This window comes from Caretta caretta, chromosome 8, assembly GCF_965140235.1.
Source record: "Caretta caretta isolate rCarCar2 chromosome 8, rCarCar1.hap1, whole genome shotgun sequence".
Taxonomy (NCBI): Eukaryota; Metazoa; Chordata; order Testudines; family Cheloniidae; genus Caretta; species Caretta caretta.
This window is the reverse complement of record NC_134213.1, coordinates 72,355,695-72,382,937: the sequence shown is the minus strand read 5'-3', so window position 1 is coordinate 72,382,937 and position 27,243 is coordinate 72,355,695. Positions and strand designations below refer to the sequence as shown.

At 40.2% G+C, this 27,243-nt stretch overlaps 1 protein-coding gene and 1 long non-coding RNA gene across 6 annotated transcripts in view; one reads left to right on the top strand and one right to left on the bottom strand.

The window, feature by feature from the left end:
• LOC125640769 (uncharacterized) overlaps positions 1 to 16,743 on the top strand; it is a 75,739-nt gene extending 58,996 nt beyond the window's left edge. The window contains exons 3-4 of the long non-coding RNA XR_007357898.2: positions 6,618 to 6,768; positions 13,901 to 16,743. This is a non-coding gene — a long non-coding RNA (uncharacterized LOC125640769). The remainder of the gene's footprint in view (positions 1 to 6,617; positions 6,769 to 13,900) is intronic.
• DPYD (dihydropyrimidine dehydrogenase) overlaps positions 1 to 27,243 on the bottom strand; it is a 656,679-nt gene that overhangs the window by 601,766 nt on the left and 27,670 nt on the right. The window lies entirely within an intron of this gene.

The window sequence follows — 27,243 nt, the reverse complement described above, 5'->3', positions numbered from 1 at the left end:
CAAGCTACCCTGCTGCTGCCTTATATGACATTGTTGCTCCTCTTGTTCATACTACTGTAGCAAATGAAGTTGTAACCTGCAATGTCTTAATTGTAGAAAGCTATCATACTTATTTTAATTATATGAATATTGTTAAGGTATGTTCACATGTTCTATTACCAAACAACCTGGTCAGTAATGCCAGCAGCCTTTCTGATTTTGGTGGGAAATGCCACATTCCGCCACTGAACTCTCCCACATTGTAGAGCTGTATGGGTTATTTCTCAGAGATGTTAAAAAAACACTGCTGTTTTGCTGAATAACAATACTTAGCTCCTACAGAGCACTTGAAATCTCAAAGTACTTCACAAAGATGGACCGGTGTTGTTATCCTCATTATACAGACAGGGAAACTCAGGCATGGAGAAATTTAGTGACTTGTCCAAAGTCACACAAGAAGTCCATTGCAGTGCAGAAATACTGCTAAGGTATTTTAACTCCACAGTCTGTGCTTTACCTACTGCTGCTGCTTTTTGCCTTTGACATTATCACCCACAGTACTGTACCACTGTAACAGAATTACATACAATGGTCACAATACGGGAAGGTGCTTTGATGATGGCAAATGTAGATACCACAACAAACTGTGCAGCTAAGTATCCCAATTTTTGAGTTAGAGCTTGACATGTAGGATATTTACCTACTTCTCTCATGTCTCTGGTCATTTCTGGGTCTGATCTCACTAACTGGACATTCTTTGCATCGTATGATGAAATTCTGTGCTGAAATTCAGATGATAGGGAGTGCTGGCAGTTTTCCTATAGATGTGTCTTTGATGGAAAGAGCAATTCTATAATAAGCCCATGATGAAAAACCTATCCATTGACTTAGTACCACATTGCCATGGCAACAATGTAATGTTAATGAAATTGTGACAGTTTATGGAACTTTATAAAATGGGCTGCCTAAAAGAAGGACTCTTACAAGTCACCAAATATTTCAAACCGTGGTAATAATATTATAACCACATGCATTGTGACTTGTTCGTGTAATTTTAAATACATTTATTTTTGCAAGAGCAACAGCACCCTATAAGAAGTGAGATTATACAGGAAAACCTGCTCTTTTAAGTTCTTGATGGCACAGACTTCAGCCTTGTACTGTGACACTGCAACAGAATTACATACAATGGTCACAATACGGGAAGGTGCTTTGATGATGGCAAATGTAGATAGATATCACAACAAACAGTGCAGCTAAGTATCCCAATTTTGAGTTAGATCTTGACATGTATGATATTTACTAAATTCTGTCATGTCTCTGGTCATTGCTGGGTCTGGTCTCACTAACTAGACATTTTTTGCATCCTGTGATGAAATTCTATACTAGAATTCAGATGATAGGGAGGGACTGTCCCTCCATGTCCCACTGCAGAAGAAGTATGAATGTTTCTGAAAAGTCAGGAAATCTTCAAATTTGTCTGAGGTCCCTCTTTTCCAAAACTTTACCCACTCTTTAGCTGTCAGGTCAGCCAAGTCGCTGTGCCAGGCTTTCGTCCCTGGAGGCCATCTGCTTTTCCATCTAAAGTAATATGAGTCATTTGGCTACAAGTATTGCTCTAGAGAACCAAGCTTTCTGAGTTGATTTAATTCCTACCAGATGGAAGCCACGATGTTGCTCTCCTTTTCCCTCCCTGTTCCCTTCCTTCCTTTCCTTTTTTGTTTCTCCCTTATTTTGTGGGGGAGGTTGGAGGGGAAATCAATTATAGATAGATAGATTAGATAAAGAATGAAGATCTCCTGGCACAATGACACATCTCCTCATATGTTGTTATTGCTTGTTTAATCAGCTACAGAAATCTATAAAATAGACTAATCTGGTATTTGATCACTTTATGTATAATGATTACCGCTGGGTAGAGTTGGTTGAAACTTTTTGTACGGACACTTTTCCATCAAAAAGTTTATTTTGTCAAAATCCAAACAGTTTGCAGAAATGTGCCAATTCTGACAACCTTTTTGACCGAAAAAGGTTTTGTTGGTGGAAGCAGCAGTGATCCCTATGTCTCTCTCCTCTCACCCCCTCCCGCCCCCCGTCTTCATGCACATTCTACCTGTCATCAGAGTGTGACACAGGACAAAGTGGTAGTGAGAAGCTGTGAGGGACACAGGAAAAGTGGTGGTGGTAATTCCTGAAGGGGAATAGTCCCTTCTGCAGAAAATTCCAAGGTCAATGTTTCATTTTGAGTTGGAATGGAACAAACTGTGGAACACTCAGAATTTCCCATGGGATAGAAATTTCCTTTTCAGGCCATCTTTATCTCTTGTCAATTTTGGTTCTATTTTTTTTCTCCCAGAAAAATTTTCATTTTTTTTGTGTACATGCTGCAACCTTTCCTCATTGTTTTCACCTTGGAAATTAAGGGTAAAATTCATATCATCCCCACAGAGCCAGTGTTACAGGACTTAAAGCCAGATCCAGCAAGTGAAACTGTAAGCGGTGAAGTCCATGAGGACTGGGGATGTGAAGTCCAACCCCCTTCAAACTGGGGCCAGGGCATGGCACTGCAGCACAGCCCTCCACAGCAATCACTACTCCATCCCATGGCTTTGAATAATGGCTGCAATCTTTCAGGTTACTCTTGCTGAGGCCACTATATTTAAACAATCATGAAACTTGGGACCCTCCTTATTCCTATCCCTGACCTGCTGTCCACACTGTCCTTTGAGAGGTTGGTGCAGCGCCCACTCCACAACATACAGGGCCCCATGTCTGGGGTGAAATGCACCCAAAACATATATGGATAGGGATAATAATACCTAGCTTTTATATAGTGCTTTTCATCCATAGACCTTAAAGCTCTTTACAAAGGAGGTCAATGTTATTATCCCCATTTTACAGATGGGTAAACTGAGGCACAGGGAGGTAAGTGACTTGCCCAAGGTCACCCAGCAAAGCAGGGACAGAACCAGAAATTGAACCTAGGTCTTCTGAATCCCAGTCCAGTGCTCTATCCCCTAAGTGCTCCATCTTCAGTCTATAAAACTTGCTCCAGATTTTGAATCTATACTAGACCATCAGTAAAGATAAATGTTGAAAATGTCCACAGCAGTAAACTGTGAAATAATGTGAAAAACAGAATCTTGTAGTGAATACACCCCAAAATCAAATATTCAACTTGGATATGTGTACTCTTCCATATGACAGTGAATTGTGCTCCAGAAGTCTGAGACCACAAATACATATTTAACAATAATAATGTTGGGATATTAAGTAATACATAATGTATTTCAATATTGCTCCATTTAGTAACAGCCAGCTCCAAAACCTATTAAAGTCAATGTGAGTCTCTCCATTAACTTTAATGGGCTTGGATCAGTCCTTACTATGGGTTCTTTTAAAAAGCTGAAATATTTTGGAGGAGTTGGAAAAGGAAGAAGTTAATAAAGCTTTGTTATTTCTAAGGCTTGTGGGAAAGCTCTGCATTGAATTCATGAGTTGATAAAAATAATTTAACTTAATATCTATTTTGCATTGGATGGCAGTTTTATTAAGCAGAACCAACAACCAGCATTATTCAGGGTTGTAACTAGCTCATTAAAAATGATCTCATTTTCCCTAATTTTAATTTAACTCTTAGACTAAGCCTTGCTGGGATTGTTAAAATGGTTACGGTTAGGCTTTTAAAGAATTTAAACGATCTGGAAGCATAAGTCTTCAGAAAGTTAAGTACAATATTGCTGTATGTTTGCTGTTAAAATACTGCTAATGTCAGAGCTTCTGCAAGACATTTAGGTGAAGTTTCAGACAGTCCAATTTAGGAATTACAGCATCACCTTTAATTGCTTATTGTCTTTGATGTAACATTTCTGTGTCCTTGTTTCATAAAATGTAAATGATGATGAATCGTTGCTTTACTTCCCAGTCTGCATGATACCCCTTAAAAAAGTACATGGCAAAGCATCTTGGCAAGGGCACTGATGAAGAAATCTGACAAGAAGAAATATTTCTCAGACATCCAGTAACAGAGATGCAGACACCAGTCATGTTAAATTATCCTCGAATGAAAATATGATGCAAACTGTGGCATCTAAGCAGATGTTAGCAGGATGTTATAGATGCTAACCCTTACCTAATAGGCTTAATCTATGGGTTATTCTCAATGACCAAAGCAATGAAACTAGCATGAATTCTTAAAATGTATGGTATTTAACATTAAGGAAGTAAGGAGTGTATATTTACCAATGCATGCTGGGGATAGGTCTAGCTCTGCTGAGGTTTATTGCCCTTTGATGTATCTTGAACAGTCCTAAAGGCACCTTGGGTTGTGTTTCATATATTCCACTGAGATAGTAACAGCAATGTAGAATAATTCTTTGGCCCAAAATTTCAAAGTTTCCTCAATCTTCCCTTTAAATAAGTGCCTGTAATTTTTTTAATGCACAAACAGCACTAGTTGCTTAGCTACTTGATTTGCTCATGCTAATGCTGCTTACAGTTGCAGATTTGGGGGGTTGCAAATTTAGATGCTATTTTTGAATGCATGACTCATAGTAAAAGAAAGAAAGAACCCCACATGAACCATTTAATGTTGACAAACACATTCTTTGCAGGTTAATATGTAATAAATGAATGTTCTAAAGGCTTTGTTTACTATAGGATGTTACTGTATGTAGTTGTGAGCCACAAAAAAAACCTGTTTTTTTTTATTTTTCATTGTTTAATATTCCCCAGAACTCCTCCAGAATAGTACAAAAAGTCAGATTCTCTTATGAGAGCATCCTGTTTATGAAATCTTTTCTCTTTGAAATTCTGATCCTTTTTTATTCAGTCACAATATTATTTATTCGGCTATCAGGATGTACAGCGCAGTGCTGAAAAGCATTAATTATGCTGTTATCCAAAGATAATTTGATTGTCTGTAAGTATATTTGACTATCCCAATGGTTTCAGCCATTATGATCCCACTTGAAGTTATGACTTGAAAAATCTTATGTTATTCATGTTATCCCTATACTGGTTTCACAATGTATGTATAAATACATGTTAAAAACATGCTGTGGTGTGCAGCTTTGTCCTGTGATTTCATCAGATTCCACAAGGTAGAATAGGTCAGTAATTTGATGGAACATCTATGATGATCCCCTAGGTTCTGTAGGAAGAAGTGCTGGTGGTGACTCAGAAGGTGACACTCCCCGTCTGAGTCAGTACTACTGGGCCAATGCATCAGCACTGCACTATCATGAGCTAGTCTGGTCAAAGTGCCGATCTTCAGATAAGACATAAAGCTGAGGTTCTGATCTAATGAGGTCACTAAAAATTCCATGTCACTTTTCACAAGTGTTAACCCCTTGGGTTCTCTTTACATTCTGACTAGGACAATTACATTCTAGCTGCTTGAATACTCCAGGCAATCTCAGTTGTATATGGCACTGTTTTCTTCACTCCCTAAAATGCTGCCTGGTGTTACTGCCCACTATTAAACAGCTACTCTCTTTCACCCAGATGTGCTTGCATTTCACTGGTAGATGATGTGATTCCTGTGCACAGTTTGGAAAGTGCTTTGGGATCCTTCAGGGTGAAAAGCATTACATAATACAACACGTTGGGCTAGATTTATTCAGGACTTAACCCAGCATAGCCTCTGGTGAAGGGGTAGGGGGATAGTCTGCCAGAGGAAAAGGATGCGGAGGTGGAAAGTCTCATTTATACCCTGGAGGGCCAGTGGAATCCAAAAAGTGGCTGGCACTCGCTGGGAAAAGGGTCTAGTTAGATAGCCACAGAGCACCCTTATTCAGAGTTTCTCCTTAGTGACTCCCACTGATTAAACTTCTGTGGAAGCCTGGTGGAAATTAAAGCTGCCACATCTCTGGTAGGGATAGTGATGTGTGAGGGCAGAATTAATATCACTTATTCTGTGTGGAGGTGAATCACTCCAGGAGCACAAAGAGCTTAACTGGCTCCGGAAGGTGTAATTTACACCTCCCCCTACCATTGTGCTAGATTCATTGTTATTCATTATTTGATGCAGAGAAAATTAATGTTGAGTGAGTGGCTTATAAAATTGATATAAGGGCTCAGTCCTCATTTGGGGTAGGTAAAGCATGGGGAGAAAGTGGCTTTAAACCTCTTTTCTGATCCCCTGATCCTGAGCCAGCCAGAGGCTGAAACAACTCCCAGCACAACATAGAGAAGCTTCAGGGTGACAAGGATATTGATATGTAAAAGCATGACGGTTAGCAGAGAACAAAGGAGAGCTGGTCCTACTGTGGGTGATGTGGAGATGCTAATTTGGGGTGATAAAACCCAAAGATGGACAGGGAATACAATTATGTGGATATGCCTTGGTAAATTCTAAAAATGGAAGAGGAAAAAGCAGGAAGTGAAGCTGTCTAAAACATAGAATAGAATCCTGAATGATTTGGGATACAGGCAATAAATATTGCATGCACAATACTGGGAGCATCACTTGTGGGTGAGATAAGAAGCCGGGCATGTCAAATAAACCTGCGAATCAGGTTTAGTGGGACATGATCCAGCCCACATGATTCCTAAGCTCGTGTGTCTTTGCAAAGCCAATCGTTGCAAAGGTGGGAAGTCATTCTCTAAAACTGTATTATGTTTGTCATTCTCTCCAGATAAATTTTGGGCCAGATCTTTGGGTGCTAAAGCTCCACTGAGGCTAATAGAACTATGCAGCTTTATACAAGCTGAGGAGCTCACCTGTCCCACAGATATATGGGAAATCACCTGGGCCCACTGAAGAGAACTGAATTTTAGAGTCATAAGGTAACACAGCTTTAGTGAACTGGGCTTATTCTTAATACTGTTACAATATGTCTATGTCACAGTTTTAAAGTTGATAAATTTTGCCCTTGAAAATGCTGGGTGAAGAAACACCTGTATTACAGTTAACATACTCAAAGAGGTATAACGTGAGGCTCTTTGGCTGAGTTTCTTTTTGTATAACACTCCTGCACAAACCAACATCATTTGCCTCTATGAGAGAAAGGGCTTAGCTACAAAGAGAATAACAGATAGGCTGCACTGATGCATTCAGAAATAATTCTACTGACGGTTTCTCCTTCCTCTTCTGATGTATGGAGTCACTGGACTCTAAGATTATTTTCTCCTCTGTGTCACTTCAGCTAATTGTTTTTGTAGTTTTAAGACTATGAATCCCAGAACAGAATTATATTATATTGAAAATGTTGAAATTATCCCCTGTCATAACAAAAAAGCAATTATTTTGTTTTCGGAGAGAAAATTAATATGAAATTGTCTTTCTGTTATGGGGGCAGATTAAGAATTGCAATTTTTTCTAATGCTCAAAAATATATATATCAAGCTTCTTTAAAGAAGCCACAATGAGCCATCCTGATGTCAGTTAATGATGGCATTTAAGGCTTTTAAACAGCTATGACCTTTTGTTGTCTGTCTGACTAACAAGTGTTAATATATTACACATGCTACGTAACACCCTTGTCCTTCCATGATAGTCACTTCAGTTTCCAAGACTGTCTCATCACAACATGTACTCAAAGTGCTTGATCTCATCCAGAGGGGAGTGGCTCCAGAAGATCCTTTTGAGCTTTTTGTCAGTTACAACCCAGAGGGAAACTGAAGCCCAATTTCAGGAAAATATCCAGGCTCTAACTGGATCCCTCAGACTGCTTAAGGCGTTGCTTTTATGACTTTCAATAATTTCCTGAATCCTGTCAGAATTGTGTGTCCTTTTATATGGAAGTTATTGAAGTTCAGAAACTTCATTTTTCTCTTAACAATCTGAGAAATGTGTGATTGCTGGTTTCATTATAGTGACCTTGATTTTGTTTTTACTCTTTAATTTCAGACTGGACAGAATCAGATACATTTTCTTCAGCATTTGGGACAAAAATCTGCTGCACAATTTGTTTTTATTTCCAATATGCACTTTCACGCTGAACTCAGTAGTGATAAACTCGTTTCAGCCAGTAGCTTCGTGCATTAAAGACCAAACCAAAAACTCATAGCAATCTCACAGTCTATATACATTCTAATGCCAAAAATTGAACAATTAGCACATAGTATTGGTGCTTTGTTCATTTAAAAATTAACATCCTCATTACTATGTAGTGACATTATGGCATTTGAAGGAGCATGCCAGGCCCAGTAGCACACTAGACATTTGGGACCAGATTTATTAATGGGATTGAGTGGCCCAACCTGTGGGCTCTATCATCTCACTAGGAAATTTATGTGTCGATTACTCAGGAGTCAGCAAGTCACTGCACAACCACAGCCGCAGAAGTTATTTTGAATCCTTTTCAGCCTCTGTGTAGCCCTGGCTTTTGTACACTAGGCTGTGGGAAGATGTTCTATATCTGCACTATTCCCAGAACATGGTCAGTGTTCAGCAAATAGCTTACCCTATACACAGGGTAATTCACAGCTATTGTGGCTGCTAGCTGGCAAACCCCTCACTACCACCTAAGTGTACAAAAGTTACCATCCTGTCTGGCACAAGCAGACTCCATAGTGCTGGTGGGTGTGGGGGAAGGAGGGGTTAAATATCAAACTTGAAAATAAAGTGATAGTGGATTATGTCATTAATTGGAAGGTCCAGCCTAAGCATGTGCACCAAACAGGCAAATCTCAGAGGGCAGGGCTGGTGGATAGAACATCACATGTGGACTCAAAAAAGCCTGGGTTCTATTCTCAGCTCTACTACCGTTTTCCTGGGTGACATTGGGAGAGTCAAGTCACTGCTCTGTGCCCCAGTTTCCCCATCTGTAAAACTGGGATAAGATACTGACCTCATTTGTAAGGCACTTTGAGATCTAGTGATAAAAATTGCTAGGTGTTATTACCAAATGCAGATCATTGGCACTGGCAGTTTACGTGCAATACTAGAAAACAGTGCACACAGTAACAATGTAATCAGTCAGCTTTATTGGAACAAAAGTGGAAATGGCAAGATTAGGGCAAAACCTACTATACCTCTCATGAGACAAGTAACACATACACAGTAGCATAGGAACACATCTCACTCCATACACATCACATAAAACAAACAATAGGAATATTTGCATGACAGTGTACAAGTCTTTTGCTGAGCTTCCTCATGAACACACAGAAGAATGAGCTTCACAATAAACACATCCTCTAGCCAGTCAGTGTTAAAAATAAATATTATATAGTCTTCTGAGCCACACTATTGGTTAGAGTCACTCCAAATGCCTCTGGAAATCAATTCATAGAAATGCATATAGAAAAGTGATTGTCCACACCTGAAAAAGATTACTTATATATAATTAGTCTCCTTAAAATGAGACCCAGAAGCTCCCTGTAATCCTGCTATGGTGCATTTCCTACATGGAAGTTTGATTAGGATTACTAGGCCTCAGAACAAAGACACACCTGCAGCCCACCAAGACATGGGATGGTACCTGTATGTCTTGATAAGCCTGTGATGTGGGCACGTAACATACATGTTATCGACTGAAACTATATTGACACATCTGATAGTTGTTTGTGATATTTGGTCCGGAATATTATATGCCAACTGTTAGCTGTGACCTGAGAAAGGCAGCAAGATGAGATGGAACAACTGCATTCCAGGTGTGCTGTGTTCTTTTCTCTTCACAGGTATCAACACCACCTACTCCAAATGCAGCACAAAAAAATGTCATAATGATAATATTTTTGTCATAATCTGCACATGGTGTATAAAACTGGTTCAGGCCACAGTGGCAGTTTAGCCTCTCATTATGAGTATTGATGCACAATCAATTTAATCTCTGTTTCTGAAAGACTAATGTATTCAGCTAAAAGGTAAGGCATTTTTTGAGTGCTCCTGTGAAGTATGTGGGCATATTTTCTTATGCTATCAAAAGGAACATATGGGACCTGGACTCTATCTTTTACGAGCATGGAATCTTGGAGAACATGTTCCCTGGAGACAATCAGTATGATGTTCTTGGCCACTAATGTTTGCTTCCAGACTTTAATAGTTAATGGATTTAGCAAGGATGGTGTGATCGGGGGAGTTGGAGGTTGCAGGGGCTCCTGCCTCATGGCTGCAGTTCAGGGAGCAATAGTCCCACCTAGTGGCTGCAGTTCAGGTGGTGGGAGGGTAGGGAAACCCTGGCCCTCCCACTCCACTGAGTTCCCATCCAGGCCCGATGAGTCTGGTTCTGCTGCTTACCTGTCTCTGAATGGTGTCAGCCACCAGTCAGCTTCCCTGGGCTACTTCCTACTTTAAGCCGTATCCCATCCAGTCACGGCCCTTCTCTGAGAAAGGTCACCTTCTGGATTTTCAGTCCTTGTCCCAGTTGTTGGGTGCTGTGGCTCCCCGGCTCCCCTGCTCACTGGCTCAATGCAGGCTCATCTCCATTCCTCCCCAAGGAGCTCCCAGGGTACATCCTTTTCCCTGGTTTGCCCAGCCTAGACTGAGCTGCCTCGCTGGCTTTTAAACCCCACCTCCAACCCAAACGCACTCAGCAAGAGTGGAGGGGAGGGGCCTCCTTGGTCCACAGCTGTTCCTTAACCCCCTCCTGTCCAGTGAGGGGTTTATACACCCTGTCACAGATGGTCAAGTGGTGAGAATGCTAAACAGCAATAGAGATTACTCACTTTTAACCTCTGAGTCCATCCTGCAGCTATAAACTAGTATTTTTGCTTTAGTTCTGTTACATCAACTATAATTTAAGCAGTTAGTAGTGTCTGGATGAAAAGATATATTAGTTAGGATTACAAAAAATCTCACGCTTATCTCTAAGGGAGGTTTTGACATATAAAATGTTACACAATTCTGTAGTGAATGGTAAATCTGCTGTGAGTAAGCCAGCAGTTTGGAAGAATGCTGCTCTATAGTGTACTCTAAACACACAGATAGGGCTAAATTGATAGGGTGGAGGTCCGTTTGTGTGTACCAAAAATATTAGTGCAATGGTACTCACATTAGAGAATGCAATTATCACTGTTGTGTGCGCAAATCAAGGAGCCGGGTATGTACTTGATCACTTAAGCCATTACCTATGCAATTTGAACTCACAAAAGCAGTTGCATGTTTGCACAAAGCTATTTGCACATAGTCTCCCTCCATTTGAAAAATTGGTCCAAAATGTTTATTTAGGCAGTCTGTGCACTAAGTAATATATTATTATACATTTTTCAAAACGTTTAAAAAAATCAAGCAGAACAATAACACAGAAGTAAAACAAAACATGGTTATAATGTTTGATTTTTCTTTAAAACTATTTATGGTTGATTTAAAATAACAAAATGGAGATGAGGAAAATGTAGAAGGGATTAAAGTTGTCTCATTCAAGGAAGGCATACTAGAGCTTGTCTATGCTGCCCCACAGTTCAGACTATGGGAGTATGAACAGACATGCGCACCAAAACTAAAAGATTCCTAGTTTGCATTAATGTAGACCTCTTCAAACAAGACCACACTGATGAGAACTAGGAATCTTTTGGTTTGTGCCAGCAGCATCCACATGGGGGGAGTTACAGCACAGCACACTGGTGCACACTGCTATTCTCTGTCCCTGCCCTGTTGTCTGAATTGCAGTGCAATGTAGACAAGGGGTTAGTGTGATATACAGGAGTAGACTTTAGACAGTAAACACTTGGGGCAGGGACCTTGTCTTCATACATGCCTGACAAACACCTAATACATAATTGGTACTATATAACAGTAATAATATAATAGGAATTGATGAATAATTTATTAGTTAATCATAAATAACTAAGATATCAATCTGACTTTCCATGCTGTCCCTAATTGTACATACTTTTTAAACTCATTACTTCTCCAAACTTTTTCATTTCACTGACCACTCCAATATGTAGGGATCTGCTTATGGACTATCTCTACACTGGTTTCACCCAATCCCCCACTGCTTGGTTCTCAAAATGTTCCATCCTACAGACCACCTAGTAGGATACTGTGGTCCACAGTTTAACAGCCACTATTCTTACTTACTAATAAAGTAGGTTAAAATACCATTAAAATTCTGACTTGAAATTTAAAATGACATGAAATTCAGAGTTAAGGCTACTCCTTGCATCCTCAGTTCATACATTTCTACCTCCATACTTCCAGAAGAATAGTAAGTAAAATCACAGACAGGATCTTAACAACTGAAATATGCAGACACTTTGACATGATAAAATTAAAGAGCCTATTCCTGCAGGACTGACTCAGACCAAACTCAAATTGGCTTCACTGGGAGTCTGACCACCATCAAGACTACAGGATGAGGCACTATCTGAGAAACCTTAGCTCTGAATTTCTCAAATGGCTTTAAGTCAATCTCTTACATACTATTGGGTCTGATGTTATAGCTGCTCCATGCAGAATTGTTATTGAGTTGTGTGTGGAATGGATGCAGTCCATTAAAATTTATTTTGTAAGTTTATATCTAGGAACCACAACATTAAGGCTGAAAATTTCACAGATCTTTCAGGAATCCATTATCTAGTGCAGTGTTTCCCAAACTTGTTCCGCCGCTTGTGCAGGGAAAGCCCCTGGTGGGCCGCGCCGGTTTGTTTACCTGCCACGTCCACAGGTTTCATCCAATCGCGGCTCCCACTGGCCACGGGTCGCCGCTGCAGGCCAATGGGGGCTGCGGGAAGTGGCACAGCCGGCCCGCCAGGGGCTTTCCCTGAACAAGCGGCGTCCCAAGTTTGGGAAACACTGATCTAGTGATATAGATCAGTACTTCAGTGTTCACTTTTACTGTACCTAAAAGGACCATATCAGGTTTTTTAGGCCCTGAATTGGATACAACTTTTGATTGTTATCAGCTGATGAAGACAAAGTAAAAAAAAAAAAGATAAAATCATGACATTTTCAAATTTCAAGTAAGGTATTTATTAAAAATTGGATAGTTTACAAAAAACGAACATTTATACATAAAACAATAGTTGAGACTATTCTTTTGAATCTTTGATCACTGAGATTAGAGAAATTGATGTCTATGTGTCATATCAATATACGGGCAGCAGGGATCCTTAACCCCTGGATTGTTGGCATGATACATCACTAAGGTCTATTGTGGCAAATGTTTGCACTTTTAAGTTAACATTGAGTACTATATTTTCAAGGAAAATTGCATATGATAAATCCTTCTTATTAAATATTGAAAGACATTACTCTACATTATAGACTGGCAGTTATAAATGTTTTATTTTATAGGCAAGCTCTTCCACATTCTAACACCACCAAAAGGCTCCAAAACCTCAAAACCCCTTTGGTTCTCTTGCCTAGATTTTTTAAAAAGGCCAAATGTAAATAAAAGAGATTTGGAGGTGAAATGGTTTGGGGGCTGAGTAGCTGGCTAAGAAATAACCTCCATAAGAAATGAGACTTAAAAACTTATAATGGAATTGCTTACGGAGACCACAGCCAACCTAGGGGGAGCTGCTCTCATGATGAATGTCCATGCATGACGTAAACCTCAATTCTAATGGTGCTGGTTTAGTGACTTCTATCAGAGGTGGGTAGTGCATTCTTAACTGATTTCTAAGAGCACAATTTTTATCCTTCATTGACACCCATCCATTTCATGAGGTTATTGGCTTTCAACATATCTCGTTAGATGTTATAATGACACAGAATTTTGGCACTGATTGATGTGAATCGATGTTGCATTAGTTAATCAAGATTACAAATCATGTTGCAGTGAATAGCATTTCACTTTTGCTGCATCATGACATGAGGCTTATAATATTCACTCTGGGGCCTATAGAGTGCCTGGTATCCATCTCTTGGATAAATAATTTAAGACATTGTTGAGAAATCATATCTAATTATGAGGATCTGTGCTCAATAAGTGCCCTCTGATTTGAATTGTATTTGTATTTTGATGGGTATTGATTTTAGGAGTTGGAGAGATGAATAATACATTTCACCTTTCTCCACTGTTCCTAGCAATATGCTGAGAGAAGTAATGAAGGAACAATTTTTCGATGGGAACAATGTCACTGGAGACCACAGCAAGAAAAAAACCCATAGAACAACCCATGGAGAAGTTACAGGAATTCCTAAATCAGATGCAGTGTGGTCTGGTCAATACAGCATTTGTCTGAAAGTCAGGAGATGTGAGTTCTATCTCTTGCTCTGCAGCTGACTTGCTGTGTCAACCCTAGGAAGTCATTTAACCTCTGAGTGCCTCTGTTACAATGGGGATTAAAATGCCCACCTTTGGAAAGGACTTTGAGATCTCTGGATGAAAAGAGGTGTATATATAAATGTTAGTTAATATTATTAATATTCTGCACATATCTTTTCATGAAGTTTCCAAGCAATGATCAGTGAGATTGTGGCATGAAGTGAGATTTGCCTTTCTGTGGAATAGATACAGGGAGTGTGGTCTCCAACCCCACAAATGTCCCAAGATCCATGGTGAAATCACATAGTTCAGGGCATAAACACTGGGCTGGGGCATTCACACAGAGGACTAAACCTCTGTGCTACTTCCTGAATCCTCCCATCCTCCCTGGCAGGGTGAGTCCTCTATTTCTATTTGCTATTCATGGTGTGTGAGTGTCTCCTAAATCACATGATTTTGCTTCTGCTGCCTGAATGGATGACAAACTTTTTAAGCCAGGGAATAATGATTAATGCAGAGTGAATAGTGATGCATACTCTCGACTGAGCAGGTATCCCCTTGTTCATTTATGAATGCTGGTATCCATACAAAGAACAGCCACTCCACTAACATGCATGTGAATATTTGTGAATAAGGAAGAACAAAAGAGCAAAACCACAGTGGAAATGAACAACAGTTTGGAATTCAAATAGATATTATGAATGCTGTTTTTCACCATCCAACCAGCCGCAACAAATACAAAGCACATGAGATAGTGATCATTAAAGAAAGGCATAAAAAGCTTTATTTTTTACCCAACGTGCCATCTCTGATTAGAAAGGATATCAGTAGGCTCCATTGTGCAATACAATAAATCATGGCATCAAAGTAAGCCTCAAAATGCCCTCTCAATTGCAGGCAAGCTGTACCAGTCACAAGGAGAGAGACAATGAAAATACAATAAATTGAAATAGTAATTTTTCAGCACTGTGTAAATACTATAGACATTTTTAATTCAAAGATAAGCAGGATCAGCAGTGAAAGCTGTAGATTTGCTGAATATCAATGGGGAAACTGTAAAATGTATTCTCCCTAAACGAAGCTGAAAGACCAAATGAGCAAAGACATTCTGTGCAAAACTGAGAGATTTCTTTTAATATATCTCAAAGAGTCAGCGGGCTTAATTTTTTGTTCTTTTATCATATCTGTCTCACTGTAACTGAAATATCTGGTTTAGTAGGTGCTGTACCGTGCATATAAAAGTCACGTTATGGTCTTGTAAAAATAGAAATGATATTTAAGCAATTCTAATTATTATTTGAATATGCATCCTTAAAAAAAAATCCCAGAGTGCATGGTTGGGAGTCAAGACCTTAAGCCCTGCAATGGAAGGATCCATTTCATGTTGAAGAAGAGAGGATTCAGCATGCATTCCAGTCTTCAGTCTCTCACAGGGGAAGATTTAAATAATGGATGGTGGGTTTCTTTGTGGTGTGTTTCCTTTTTTGGTTTCACAGTAGCAGCATCCGATGAAGTGAGCTGTAGCTCACGAAAGCTTATGCTCAAATAAATTTGTTAGTCTCTAAGGTGTCACAAGTACTCCTTTTCTTTTTAGGTAGTATTTTACATTTTTTAAAGAAGTATTACCTGTATTTTTAAGGGCCACATTCATATTTTAAAAATCATGAATGTTATGTAATTCATCTGCCTATCCAGTCAGATGTCACTGTCAACAAATTCAGAGAAGTTGAGGATGTTGATGCGGTGTTTTAGAACACATAGCTGCATGCATAAGAATGGACCTGTTTGAACATCTCTTTTTTTTTCTCATTAAACATTCATCTGAGGAATTTTTCTGGGAGCCTTATTCAGTAAAGTAGCACTAGTCACTTTTTCGTTCCTAAAGTAGCAATAAAATGGAAGCGCAGAGGGGAAAACACATCAGAGAGACTCATTCTTTCTTCCTTCAGCCAGATGTAACAATTTACCTGCTGTGTCATCTTTTTACAATGGACAACAGGAGAAATATTAATTATGCAGAATGTATTTTACAAAGGAATAAACATGTGTGATGTGCTCACTTGACACAAAACATTATTTTCTTTTCAAACAAAATAAAATGTGAATTTAGTGAGTTTTGTTTTTAAGAAGGTGCCAGATATCTCACGGGTATCCTATATAGCAGTGGTTCTCAACCAGGGATCCAGGGACCCTTGGAACGCTGCGAGTAGGTTTCAGGAGTCTGCCAAGCAGGGCCAGCATTAGACTTGTTGGGGCCTAGGGCAGAAAGCTGATACCCCACTGCTTGGGTCTGAAGCCCAGGGCCCTGAGCCCCACCACCTAGGGCTGAAGCTGAAGTCTGAGTAATGGAGCTTTGTGGAGGGGCCTGTGGCATGGCGCCCCAGGGAATTGCCCTGCTTGCTACCTTCTAACGCTGGTCCTGGCTTTTATATGCAGAAAACCAGTTGTTGTGGCATAGGTAGACTGTGGAGTTTTTATAGCTTGTTGGGGGGCCTCAGAAAGAACAAGGTTGAGAATCCCTGCTATATAGCAAGGTCTTGCTCCCATTCAAGTTAATAAGAGGACCATATACGTTACCAGAATAACTATACTGAATGTTGAAATGCTACATGACTCCCAGATATTTTCAATTAGCTTTGGCCAGCCTGATCCTCTGCACCTCCTGTCTTATAAATTTTATGTGATTTGCTTCAATAAATATATATATTTTGCCTTTTGAATCTCTGAGTCTCTGAGCCCATTTGTGAGTTGCACGTCTTTTAGAATCTTAATGGAGAAGTAGCAACATGCAACTGAAAAATAAATGCTTTTAATATATACTTTTAGGGAAAGTATATATTTCACCAAGAAAAGTATGTTTTAAAGTAAAACACAAGCTCCTGAAGCATCAAAATGCTCCACATTTTCTGCAGTGCATGCTATAGCTATTGACATACTGTTGGTTTTCTGTGTCCCAAGTTGCATGAATTATTACTGTCATTCAACATTTTATATTCCTAGTTCCATAGCCTACAGCAACACTTACTGTTAGCTGTTGCAGACTATATCAGACCTCTGGCAATGCCTGTTATTGATCAAGCACTGTTCAATGTTTGCCTGCTAAGTAATGCAAGGATGTGCTAATTTTCTCAAACATAAAATTCACAAGTTACTGTGTTTATGATTTCCAGTCCTTTTAGAGACATCAAGCTTTAAACCAGAGCTCGCAGAATACCTGAACCTGCACTTCCCCATCTGAAACAAAATTGATGGTTGAATTATGAGTTTTAGTTTCTATAAAATAAAATATGTTGTGCACTACTGAATAAAATGAAAACAGACCTTGCATCACTAATTAACATTATTCATCAGAAAGTTATTAGTAAATACACATTGAATGAGAACCAAACACGCTTGTGAAATGTGACAGTCATACTATCCAGCTGTTTGTGATAATCTTACAGTCAGATTTATTATTCTTTTTTTTTAAAAAATTACCCAGCTAATATAGGGTTTCTAGTATCAGGGATTCTAGTATCAGGAAAAAGGGCCAAAGGGATTTGTAGTTATAGGTTTCCTGGAAATGAAAATATATTGATTCTGATTTGGATTAAGTTCCTAGAAGGTGGCAGGAACATTGGTTTGTCGGAGTGATAACAGAGGTGCTGTAAATCACAAAGCACCAGAGGAATGCGACTAGTAAATGCCTGAGGGCTTGGTACTCCTGAAAGCACTTACTGCTGGGGCAGTGCTTCGGGGTCTGATCCAAAGAGAGATTACAGGATCAGGCCCTTGAGCACTATGCCCAGTAAATGATTGCTGGTTTTGGCCCTAATCTGGGAGGGATAGTTTCATCCTCTACCTCCCCTTTTTCTCCTTTCTCTGCTCCTCTTTTATTCTCTACCCTTCCACTCTTTCTCTGTCTTCCTTCTGGCACTGTCTCCTTCTGCTTTCATGCCCCCACCCTGAGCAGCAGCATCCTCAGTGGGCTTCAAAGACGCAGCAGCTCCTGCTGCTCAGCTAGAGGAGCAGAACCTGTGGTGGCTTCTCTTCTGAAAGCTGCTCCCGCTCATGCCATTGCCATGGCAGAAGGAAAGTAGAACGAAGCAAAGGAGAGAGTATCAGGAGAGGAGACGAAGGGAAGAGATGGATGGAAAGGATTTTAATGTGGAAATATAGACACTCTAGACAAAAGCAGATTTTTTTTTCTTGTGTCTCTACTTTCTAATAATCCCCTGCAATAGCCACAGACAATGGAACCTGTTCTCAATATTTGTATCTTTATGACTTCTTCAGTTTGCACTGCAGTTTCTTATTATACAACAACCTTGTTTACACTCTTTTGTTTTGGAATCACTTTTAGGCAGATGAATATTTTCTAAATGTAGGGGGCCAAATCCTCGGCTGGGGTCAATTAATTGGCATACAGCCAGTGATGCCAATGGAGCAATGTCTATTTGCACAGGCAGAGGACCTGGCATGTTATATTTAAATGTGTCAGGTTTATTTATTTTGTTCAGTAAGCCTCTCTGGGAGCCTCCCTGGGCTCGACTGTGATCCGACCATCTGCTCTGAGTAAGAGGTAGCAGCAGGTAGCTGTGCTGTCCCTACAACAGACATGGGAAGGAATTGTGACTCCGAGTAACAATTCAGGTAATGGTTCCCCACTTGCTCCAGTACCAGTAGCAGATTGCTTCCCTCTGTGCCAGCTGAATTGCTCAGGCTGTGGTGCTGAGGCAGCGGGGTGGGAGGGGGTCAAGTGAAGGCTTCACAACACACAGTCCATGCCTGTGACTGCCCACTCTTCATCTGCTTGCGTAGCCTGGACAATCTGCTGTCCCACTCCCGTACTGTTAGCCATGGCACACGTTTGCCCCCTGTAGGACAAATTATGGTCTTGAGAAGAGTTCACTTACACACTCAGGAATGAGTTTTCATCAGCCAATGCATGTGCACTTTGGGTGTGTTGACCCGTGACTTGTGCATTAGCACATCCAGGTTGTGTTTATACTGGTGAATGCACACATCCTGTTGTGCCCTATTGCTTACACATATCCCCCTATATGTATGGACTGTCACAAGTATAATATACTGAGGATCTGAAATGTATCTTAATGAGTCTGAGGCAATTTCATCACTCGTGAGAGGCATACTTGGAGTGCACAGTGGCTGAAATACTATCTAGTAGAGAGGGTCCCAGCCCTCCACTCCTTCAACACATGAGCAATTACTGTTAATTGGAAATTTCTCTTAGAGTGGAGAAGTGACTCAAACTCTACAGCCAGATCTTCAGTGTGTTGTAAAAGGAAAAGGCTGTGGATCAGCTTCTGCCCTCAGATTGACCAAAGATCAATGGGAGCTGTCTGCATGAAACTCAGGGAGAATTTGAACCACTGAGTCTTTGTTTAATTAGAGAGGCAAATGGCAAACCACACAGTTTATATGTGATTTATAGTCCTTCCTAAAAAAGGCCGACTTACTCCCTCCACAGCACTCTTGGCTCCTGCTAGACATGGAAAAGAGCAACTCTAGGCCCGATTATCTCCTGCACTGAGATTGTCTCAGCACAGGGGAAAAGTGTGCTCTGGCCATCAGGGAGCCAGTTATGATTTTCAAGCCACAGCTGCTTGTGGCCCCAGCTCTAATATACATTTGAACAGCCTAGGGGATGCTTTAATTTATACCAGCTGGTTATGAGTCCTAAGAGATCATATACCAGCTGAGAAATGGTAGAGCACAGCTGCACTCCTCTCCCAGCATGTCCCCTCTTTCTCTCTTCTGGCATGCTCCTGTACCAGACTTGGGGAGATGACTGGTTTAGGATCCCAGTTTTACACCAGCTGAGCCCCCAACCCACACCAGTGGAATTCTCAGCAGAGCAGCTGCAGTCAGATTCTGATCCTGTTGTGCTGTCTGTGCCAGTGGTTTTCAGCCTGTGGTCTGCAGACCTCTGGGGGTCTGCAGACCTCTGGGGGTCTGCAGACAATGTTTAAGGGGTCCACAAAAGGTTGTCATTACCATAGAACAGTGCTTTTCAACCTGTGGTCTGCAGATCAAGACTTCCAAAGGGGTCTGCACCTCCATTTGAAATTTCTGAGGGATATGCAAATAGGAAAAGGTTGATAACCACTGTTGTAAGCAGTGTAACGGGACCAGAACAGGTGGGGAATATCTGTTTTATTGTGTTCGGAAATTAACTTGGCTCTCTATATGGCAATGCAAAGAGCATTACAATGAGTGCACCAGTAGTCACATATTCTGATAATCTATTGGTTTTGGAGTAAAATAAGTGGTTAAAAACGTTATTTTTTTCTCATGACATTTGCTTTGATTATCTCATGTCTCTGGAGTTATGTGTGGCATCCCGGGGGGGAAGGGGGGAAATACCTTGATGGTTTAAACATTTCTATGCCTGTTAGCAAACTATGATTCACTGATTTACTTACAAAACCTCTGTTGTGGTTTGAACTGGGGAATTCTCTAGGGTTTGCGGACTGTCAAGACTTTTTGGCTCTAATTCTTGAGAGAATACAGAGCTTCAGACCTGACATCTTCAGAAAGTGTCAAGCAGCCATGAGCATGATTATTGTAACCTTGATCCTTGCTTTCCACTTCAGAGAAAGAAAGCTATCACTCTTTCCTGAAGAGCTTTTAAGTGCTCCAGTGGTCTCTGTTAAGGGGATCTTCCTGTGGATGCCATTCTTTGCCCAATTGCTCTAAAGTATATCACAAAGGCTAGATTAAAGTAAATGAATAAACTGCTACGCAGTATCTCCCTCTAGCCTTCCAATCTCTCCTTACCCCTTTTCTCACAGTCTCCTTCTCCTGCTTCTCTTCTCCCTCCTTCCCCATTGTTATTGGCATTGAGTCCCAAGAAGCTCTGTATTTCCTTGACACCTCCCATTGGAAGCACTGGATCATGTACCATAACCGGGTGGGATGCAGTCATTGTTACAATAATGAAGTTGCTAGTACTGTCACTATCCATTGTAACAGAGCACCACACCTCTTTAACATGTTTGCCTAGTCTTTAGTACTGATGGATGTACACTGCCACACCTTTGCACTGATAAGATTCCTGGGAGCCCCCAGATGACACTATTACAGAGTGTTATAAATTCTATTTATCTGAATGTATAAGCAGTTAGTTCTTCAGAGGATGCTTATCATCGGCTGTAATGCATTTCTGCTAAGATGTTAAGCGTATCACTACTAAAAATTCTGTTTTGACTAAGTCTCTCTCTCTTTAACTGGAATCACCTCTCTAGGGATAAAGCTGCTACCTGCAAACAAACAAATTACATAGCACCAAAATGTTATCTTGATGACTCTGTCATGACTTTTTGAGGGATGGGCTTGTCACCTTTCCCGCTTATCCTAGGATTGTCCTATTTTTAGGTGGCTATTCCCAGAAATCTCTGTGTCTCCCTGGACAATAAAAGCCCTGGGTTTTGTTAGTGACACTCCTGCTGATGCCCACACTGGCTCTTCCAGCCCCTGGTGGCTGCAGTACAGGGAGCCATGGGGTGGAGGCATTTGTGCAGGGGGAGCTGGGAGTGTCTGGGAGACATGAAGATGAGGTGGCTCATGGACAGCAAGTGTGACGGGGGAGCTTGGGAACTATAGCACGCAATCATCACCGTGGCAGCCACCACCAGGGGAGAGTGGTTGGATCCAGCCGTCGTTGCATCCTGCTAAGTGAGGTTGCTGCCGTGAGCAGCATGGGGAGCACAAGCCTGTGGGGGCTGGTGCCCTCTCCTGGGGGTGGGATGAGGAGACAGTGCCCTGGTTGGGGGGGCAGGTAAATGTCCTAGTTTTTTGCACTTCAGAGTGACAGCCCTATTGTGGGACAGAATTTACTCAACAGTAGAAGTGTTTAGCTTCTGGGCCGGCTTGAGGACAAAGTCCATTGGTGTTAAAGTGGTCAGGCTAGCTTGCCAAATCAGTTAGAGCCTCTTAGGCAACCTTCTCTCAGCAAGGAATCGATTTCCTGTCTAAAAAAAAATCTCGGGTAAATTGACTTTTATGAAAGCAGTCCTGGCTTGTCTCCGCAGTCCTGCAGTGAGGTGTGAATTGCAGAGTGAACTGAAGGGTTGTGTTGTAATTGCCCTATGTAGACCCTGCTAGCATGAACTAAAAGGTGCCTAGTTCCCATTAACATACTCCCATTCCAAACAGGACTACAGTAATGTGAACTAGTTTTAGTTTTCGCTAGCAGGGGACAGCTTCATGGGACAGTTACAGCACAACACGTTAGTGAGTGCTGCAGTTCACACCCCTGTAGTCTGCATGGCCGGTCTGTTTAGACAAACCCTCAGCTACCTCTTGGGCTGTGGCAGTCTGGAAGAAGGGGTGATTCTCTGCAGACTCTCTTGCATTCCTTTGACCTGACAACTGGAGGCCACTGGCTCTCTGTCTGATGACCTCCTATTTCAGATATACCTTTGATGAAGCTTTCAACAGGGTGAGCTTAAATTTTGTATAGCTCCATATGAAATAAGACAAGTGAGGCCACATCTAGTTCCCTTTTCAGGAACTGCTTCACTGTCTGATGTGAACTGAATTAATTGACATGGGCAGTACAGTACTCATCACTGACTCCACTGGGTCACAACAAGTACTCTTTGGGCTGCAGGTGGCTTGTTCTGTTCCATGAAGCAGATGCATTGGCTCTTCACATGCTTGCAAGACCTAGCAGCCCTTGTGTTCATGCCTGTCTTTCATGTGCAGTGTATAAAGGCTGCTGGAGTGTGCAAACCAGGCATCAAGCAAGGAAATGAAATCAAAATAAAAGTTAACAAGCTGGGAGTAGAGACAGGCACTAGAGAAGCAAAGGAATGTAATCACTGCTGCAGCTTTTTGTTGGCAGAGACTAACGGGACCACAAACTGAGAACGAGGTTGGTCTGTGTGTGTGGCAAGAGGCCGCTGGAACACTGCAGCCCTTAGCGGCTGCATAGGTTGCACAGGCCTCACGTCTTGGCTTTGGATGAGCCAATCACAATATGTACTGAGAGTCCCAGATCTCCAGTTTATAAAGTAGGACGTAGTTTCTGTGTCTGTGCAGTTTACTTAGGCTGGTGGGTCATCAGATTAAACCTGATCTGTGTAGTACTCCAAAACTCTAATGTTGTGTCTTTTGGAAACTTCTGTGCTTTGGAAGCAAAGGACCTAATTCTGCTCTAGTTCTATTGACCTCAGTGGAGTAACTGATGATTTACACCAGCATAAGTGAGAAGACAATCAGGCCAACAGTAGTTTTCAGTGACTCCTAATGTTCAATTCGATTAAATTAAACTACACACTAGTACAGCACACACTGGAGCCCAGCAAATATTTCTTATAATTTTATATATTTATTTATTTATTTATTTATTTATAATTCTATCACGGAAGATTAAAAATATCTACTATCTGTCCACCTATCTGTGACTCAGTAATCAATTTTAATGAGCTATTAATTTTATTATGCATATAGATTATATAAAAGCAACCCAAACTGCTAAAAATACTGCTAAAAAACCTGTATACTGGAATAATTTTTAAAAGCCAAAATACTTTTTTCCCAGTTAGGTAAAAGAGATTTAGCCTAGCTCTGCCATCTTGTATACAAAATTTTAGCCTGAAGTAAATGTTTTGTAGCTCAGATTAAAAATTCTTGAAAATAGGTGGCTATGATGGAAACACTTAAAAGGCCCTTCAATTAAATATAGCATGAAGTATACTGCTGTCATTCCACACATACATGTTAATTGTAAAATAAAATGCTATAAATGCATCAGAGAGTTGTTTGTCGGTGTTTGAGTATAGGATATTCATGTGATACCATAACAAGCCATAAAAACAAAAATCAAAGGGCTTATGATGACACATGAACACGATCCCCAGATGTGTTATCATTCAGGATCGTTCCATTTTTTTTAATGTGAATCATTCTCCTACCCAGATTAAAATGGAAAAGAGAAATATTCCTTTGTCCTCATCCAACTGGTATTTGTTCTTCTCTTTGTTTCCATCTCCGTCTGTCCAACTCCTTCATTTCTCATCATAGCTGCCTTAGCTTCCTGTTATTTCTGCTTTCAATCAATTTGTGTTAAACTATCACTGTTGTAGATGACACTCTACTTTATTTCTCTGTTCCTACTGCTCAGACGGAAGCAGACTCAGCGGTGCCATCCTAACTAATGACGGTTATTTAAGAATGGCTCAAACCCTTTTAAAAACTAATGGCTCAATCCTTGCTCAGGGCAAACTCCCAGGACTGGTCACCATAATAGATTGCTAAAATAGAAATGCTATTGCGATGCCTGTATTGTTGGCTGAAGACATGTCTTCACACTTGGTATTTGTTATTAAAATATTATTCCTTAAATGAGCTTTCCTTTGCTAAAAATGCAAGATACACCCTGGATTCTGCCTTGCATTTTGAACATCTATAGATATCACTTCCTTTCATAATCTACAGATTATTGCCCAAATTCAGACACTGATTTCACAACCTCACACTGCACCTCATGCTTTTTGCTTCTGCTGCTGCTGCTTTTTTTCAACATCTCCATCTTTGGCTATTGCAATGTCTTGTTTTATGGCCTTCCCAGAAAATTATTTATAGTTTCAAGCTTGTGCAAAAAGCTGCTTCTAAAATGCTAACGCTCACAAAGTGGACTTTGGAATGTTACTCGAGTCCTTAGAGAATTACACTGGTTCCCTGTTAAACATAAAATTGATTTTAAAATTGCTTTGATGACTTGGAAAGCGATGCACAAATTGGGATCAGTGTGTTTATCAAAGCTACTGTCTTTGTGTGAGCTTAGTTGATGGTTGAGATCATCAGAAGACGGCCTCTTGGTTATTTCAAAAGACAAGTTAAAGTTTGATGGAACACATGCTTTTAGTTCTTGTTCACCTGAAATCTGGAATTCACTCCTGCCAGGTTAGGAAATGCTGAGTCAATAAATTCATTCAAATCTGATCTTAAATCTTGTCTTTTTAACTCGGGTTTATTTTTATTGATTGAGATCTCCTTGCACTTTCTGGTTTTATGGTAAAGCTCTTTGGGTTGCTTTTTCAGAAGGACACCTTATTAGCTTATTCTGTATTGAGGTTTGTTTAATCTTCAGCTTTTATAACGTGTTAAGGTGTGGTATAGAAATGTTAGTTTCCACCATTTATAGCTGCTGTTCTACGGCCAGCACAATGAAAGCAAAGATATTCTATAAACACAGTAAAAAAAAAATCCAGAAACTGCAGGCTTTTGTAGAGACGTATTGATTTTAGTCAGCCATATCCCACTGGCAGTTTGTATTAAAGCACTGGACACATATTGTACTTTTAAAAGCTCATTCCTCTAAATCACAATAACCTGTAAATTTCACGACTGTAAGTCTCAGATAGTTCAGTATAACTAACTGGTGTACACTGATGAACATGCATTTATAAAAACCAACAGAACATGCCAGAAAGTGGTCAGGTAACACATTTGCTTCATCTTCTGTGATGGTTTTGTAAACTATAAAAATGTTGAAATTTAACAAGGAAATGGGGCTTACTCATATAGCTAACAGCACGAGTTTGGACGAATGTGCATGAACAGATATGATCATGCAAAATCCCAGTGCCTTACAGTGTTAGCCTGAGAGGTATTTCTACCATAGATCAAGAAATTTTGCAAGCCCTTCCTCTTTACCCAAATCAAAAATAGGGTAGGGGAAGGACTGTAAATAATTCTTTCTAAAAATTCTCAAAGTCACTTCCTTGCTACTTACCCCTAAAGTCCAGGCTGATGTGTAGAGCCAAGAATTAAATAAAAATACAGTTTACTAATCTCAATATTCTGTTTGTCTATTCTTGCCTTTCCTTTGCTTTTTTCAATTTCTCTAGTACCTTCTCTTTCTTGTCTCCTATTTCACACTTTCATTTATCTCCCCTTTTTTTCTTTTGCCTCTTTTCTACAGTTTTCTCTTCACTCTTTGTTATTTCCTGTCCTCTTCAACTGTGCTTCCCCCCTCCTCTACCTCATTTTTCTTTCCTCCAGTCCCCTATCCTTTTCTCTAATGTTGCATCTCGCTCTCGCTCTCTCTCCCTCCTTGGCAAGGGAGGTGGGCGACAGTGTAATTTATTTCACCTCTCTGTAATGTACCTGGAGCTGGGCAAATAACAAAAAATAGTGATTTGTCAAATATTTTATTTAAAAATGTCACAAGATGCTTTAGGCACCTGATCCAAAGCCTAAATCAGTGGGAAGTCTTTCCATTGATTTAATGTACTTTGGATCAGGCCTCAAATGTATTACTCAAGGAATATATAAATGAATGATTCAGCTGGCTCTACAAGCTGGTGAAATGCTAGGAACAATATTTCTTTGAAGCCAGCTATAAAATTAATGACATTATTTTATGAATATTGTTAGTCTAGCTCTGTATTTATCACATGGCTCTATCGATCTATCTAGTCACATGTGCAAACACACTCTATTGGCACTGAAATAGATCAATTCATCTGTTTATTAGGGTGCATCTTTCTGTACATTTTGTGATGCAATAAGGTCTCAGATTTCTGCTTTTAAATCACAGTCCAGCACTGAGGAAAGTGCAGAGCTCCACAGCTGTAGCGAGAGCTCCCACAAAAATGTTCACTCTAGCCATTCCCATTGTATCACATCTTTCATACCATGTAGTAATTTATATCTCAGACTTAATACAAGAAGCCTAGTCCCAAGTACAATAATGTCTGGAGAACAACATTCAGAAGCCGGAAATTACAAGCACGCTGACAGGTTTTTAAGTGTTGTTTAAAGCCGAGAAGATTATGCTCTTTGTTACCCAATTCCTTTGTTTGGGAAGCGGCATGGTGGTAATAAATCTAAAGTTTATTTTGAAGATTAATATCAAGCACTGCAAAAGACAAATGGAATTTATAAACCTTTGTATTTTATAATTGTTTCTACACAGGACTGGAATGTTGAATCACACTAAAATCATTTTTTTTTCCTGTGAGAAGCATCGGAATTTTAAGTAGCTTAATTTCCTCTACTCAGTGCCTGATATATAATCTCCAATGATCACTATTCTGGTTAGATTTGAAGGGCCTGATTCTCATCTCACTTGCACCAGTGGAAATGAGAAGTAAAGGCACTTAAATAAGTAGAATTCTACCATTGTGAAACCAGTATAAATGAGATCAGA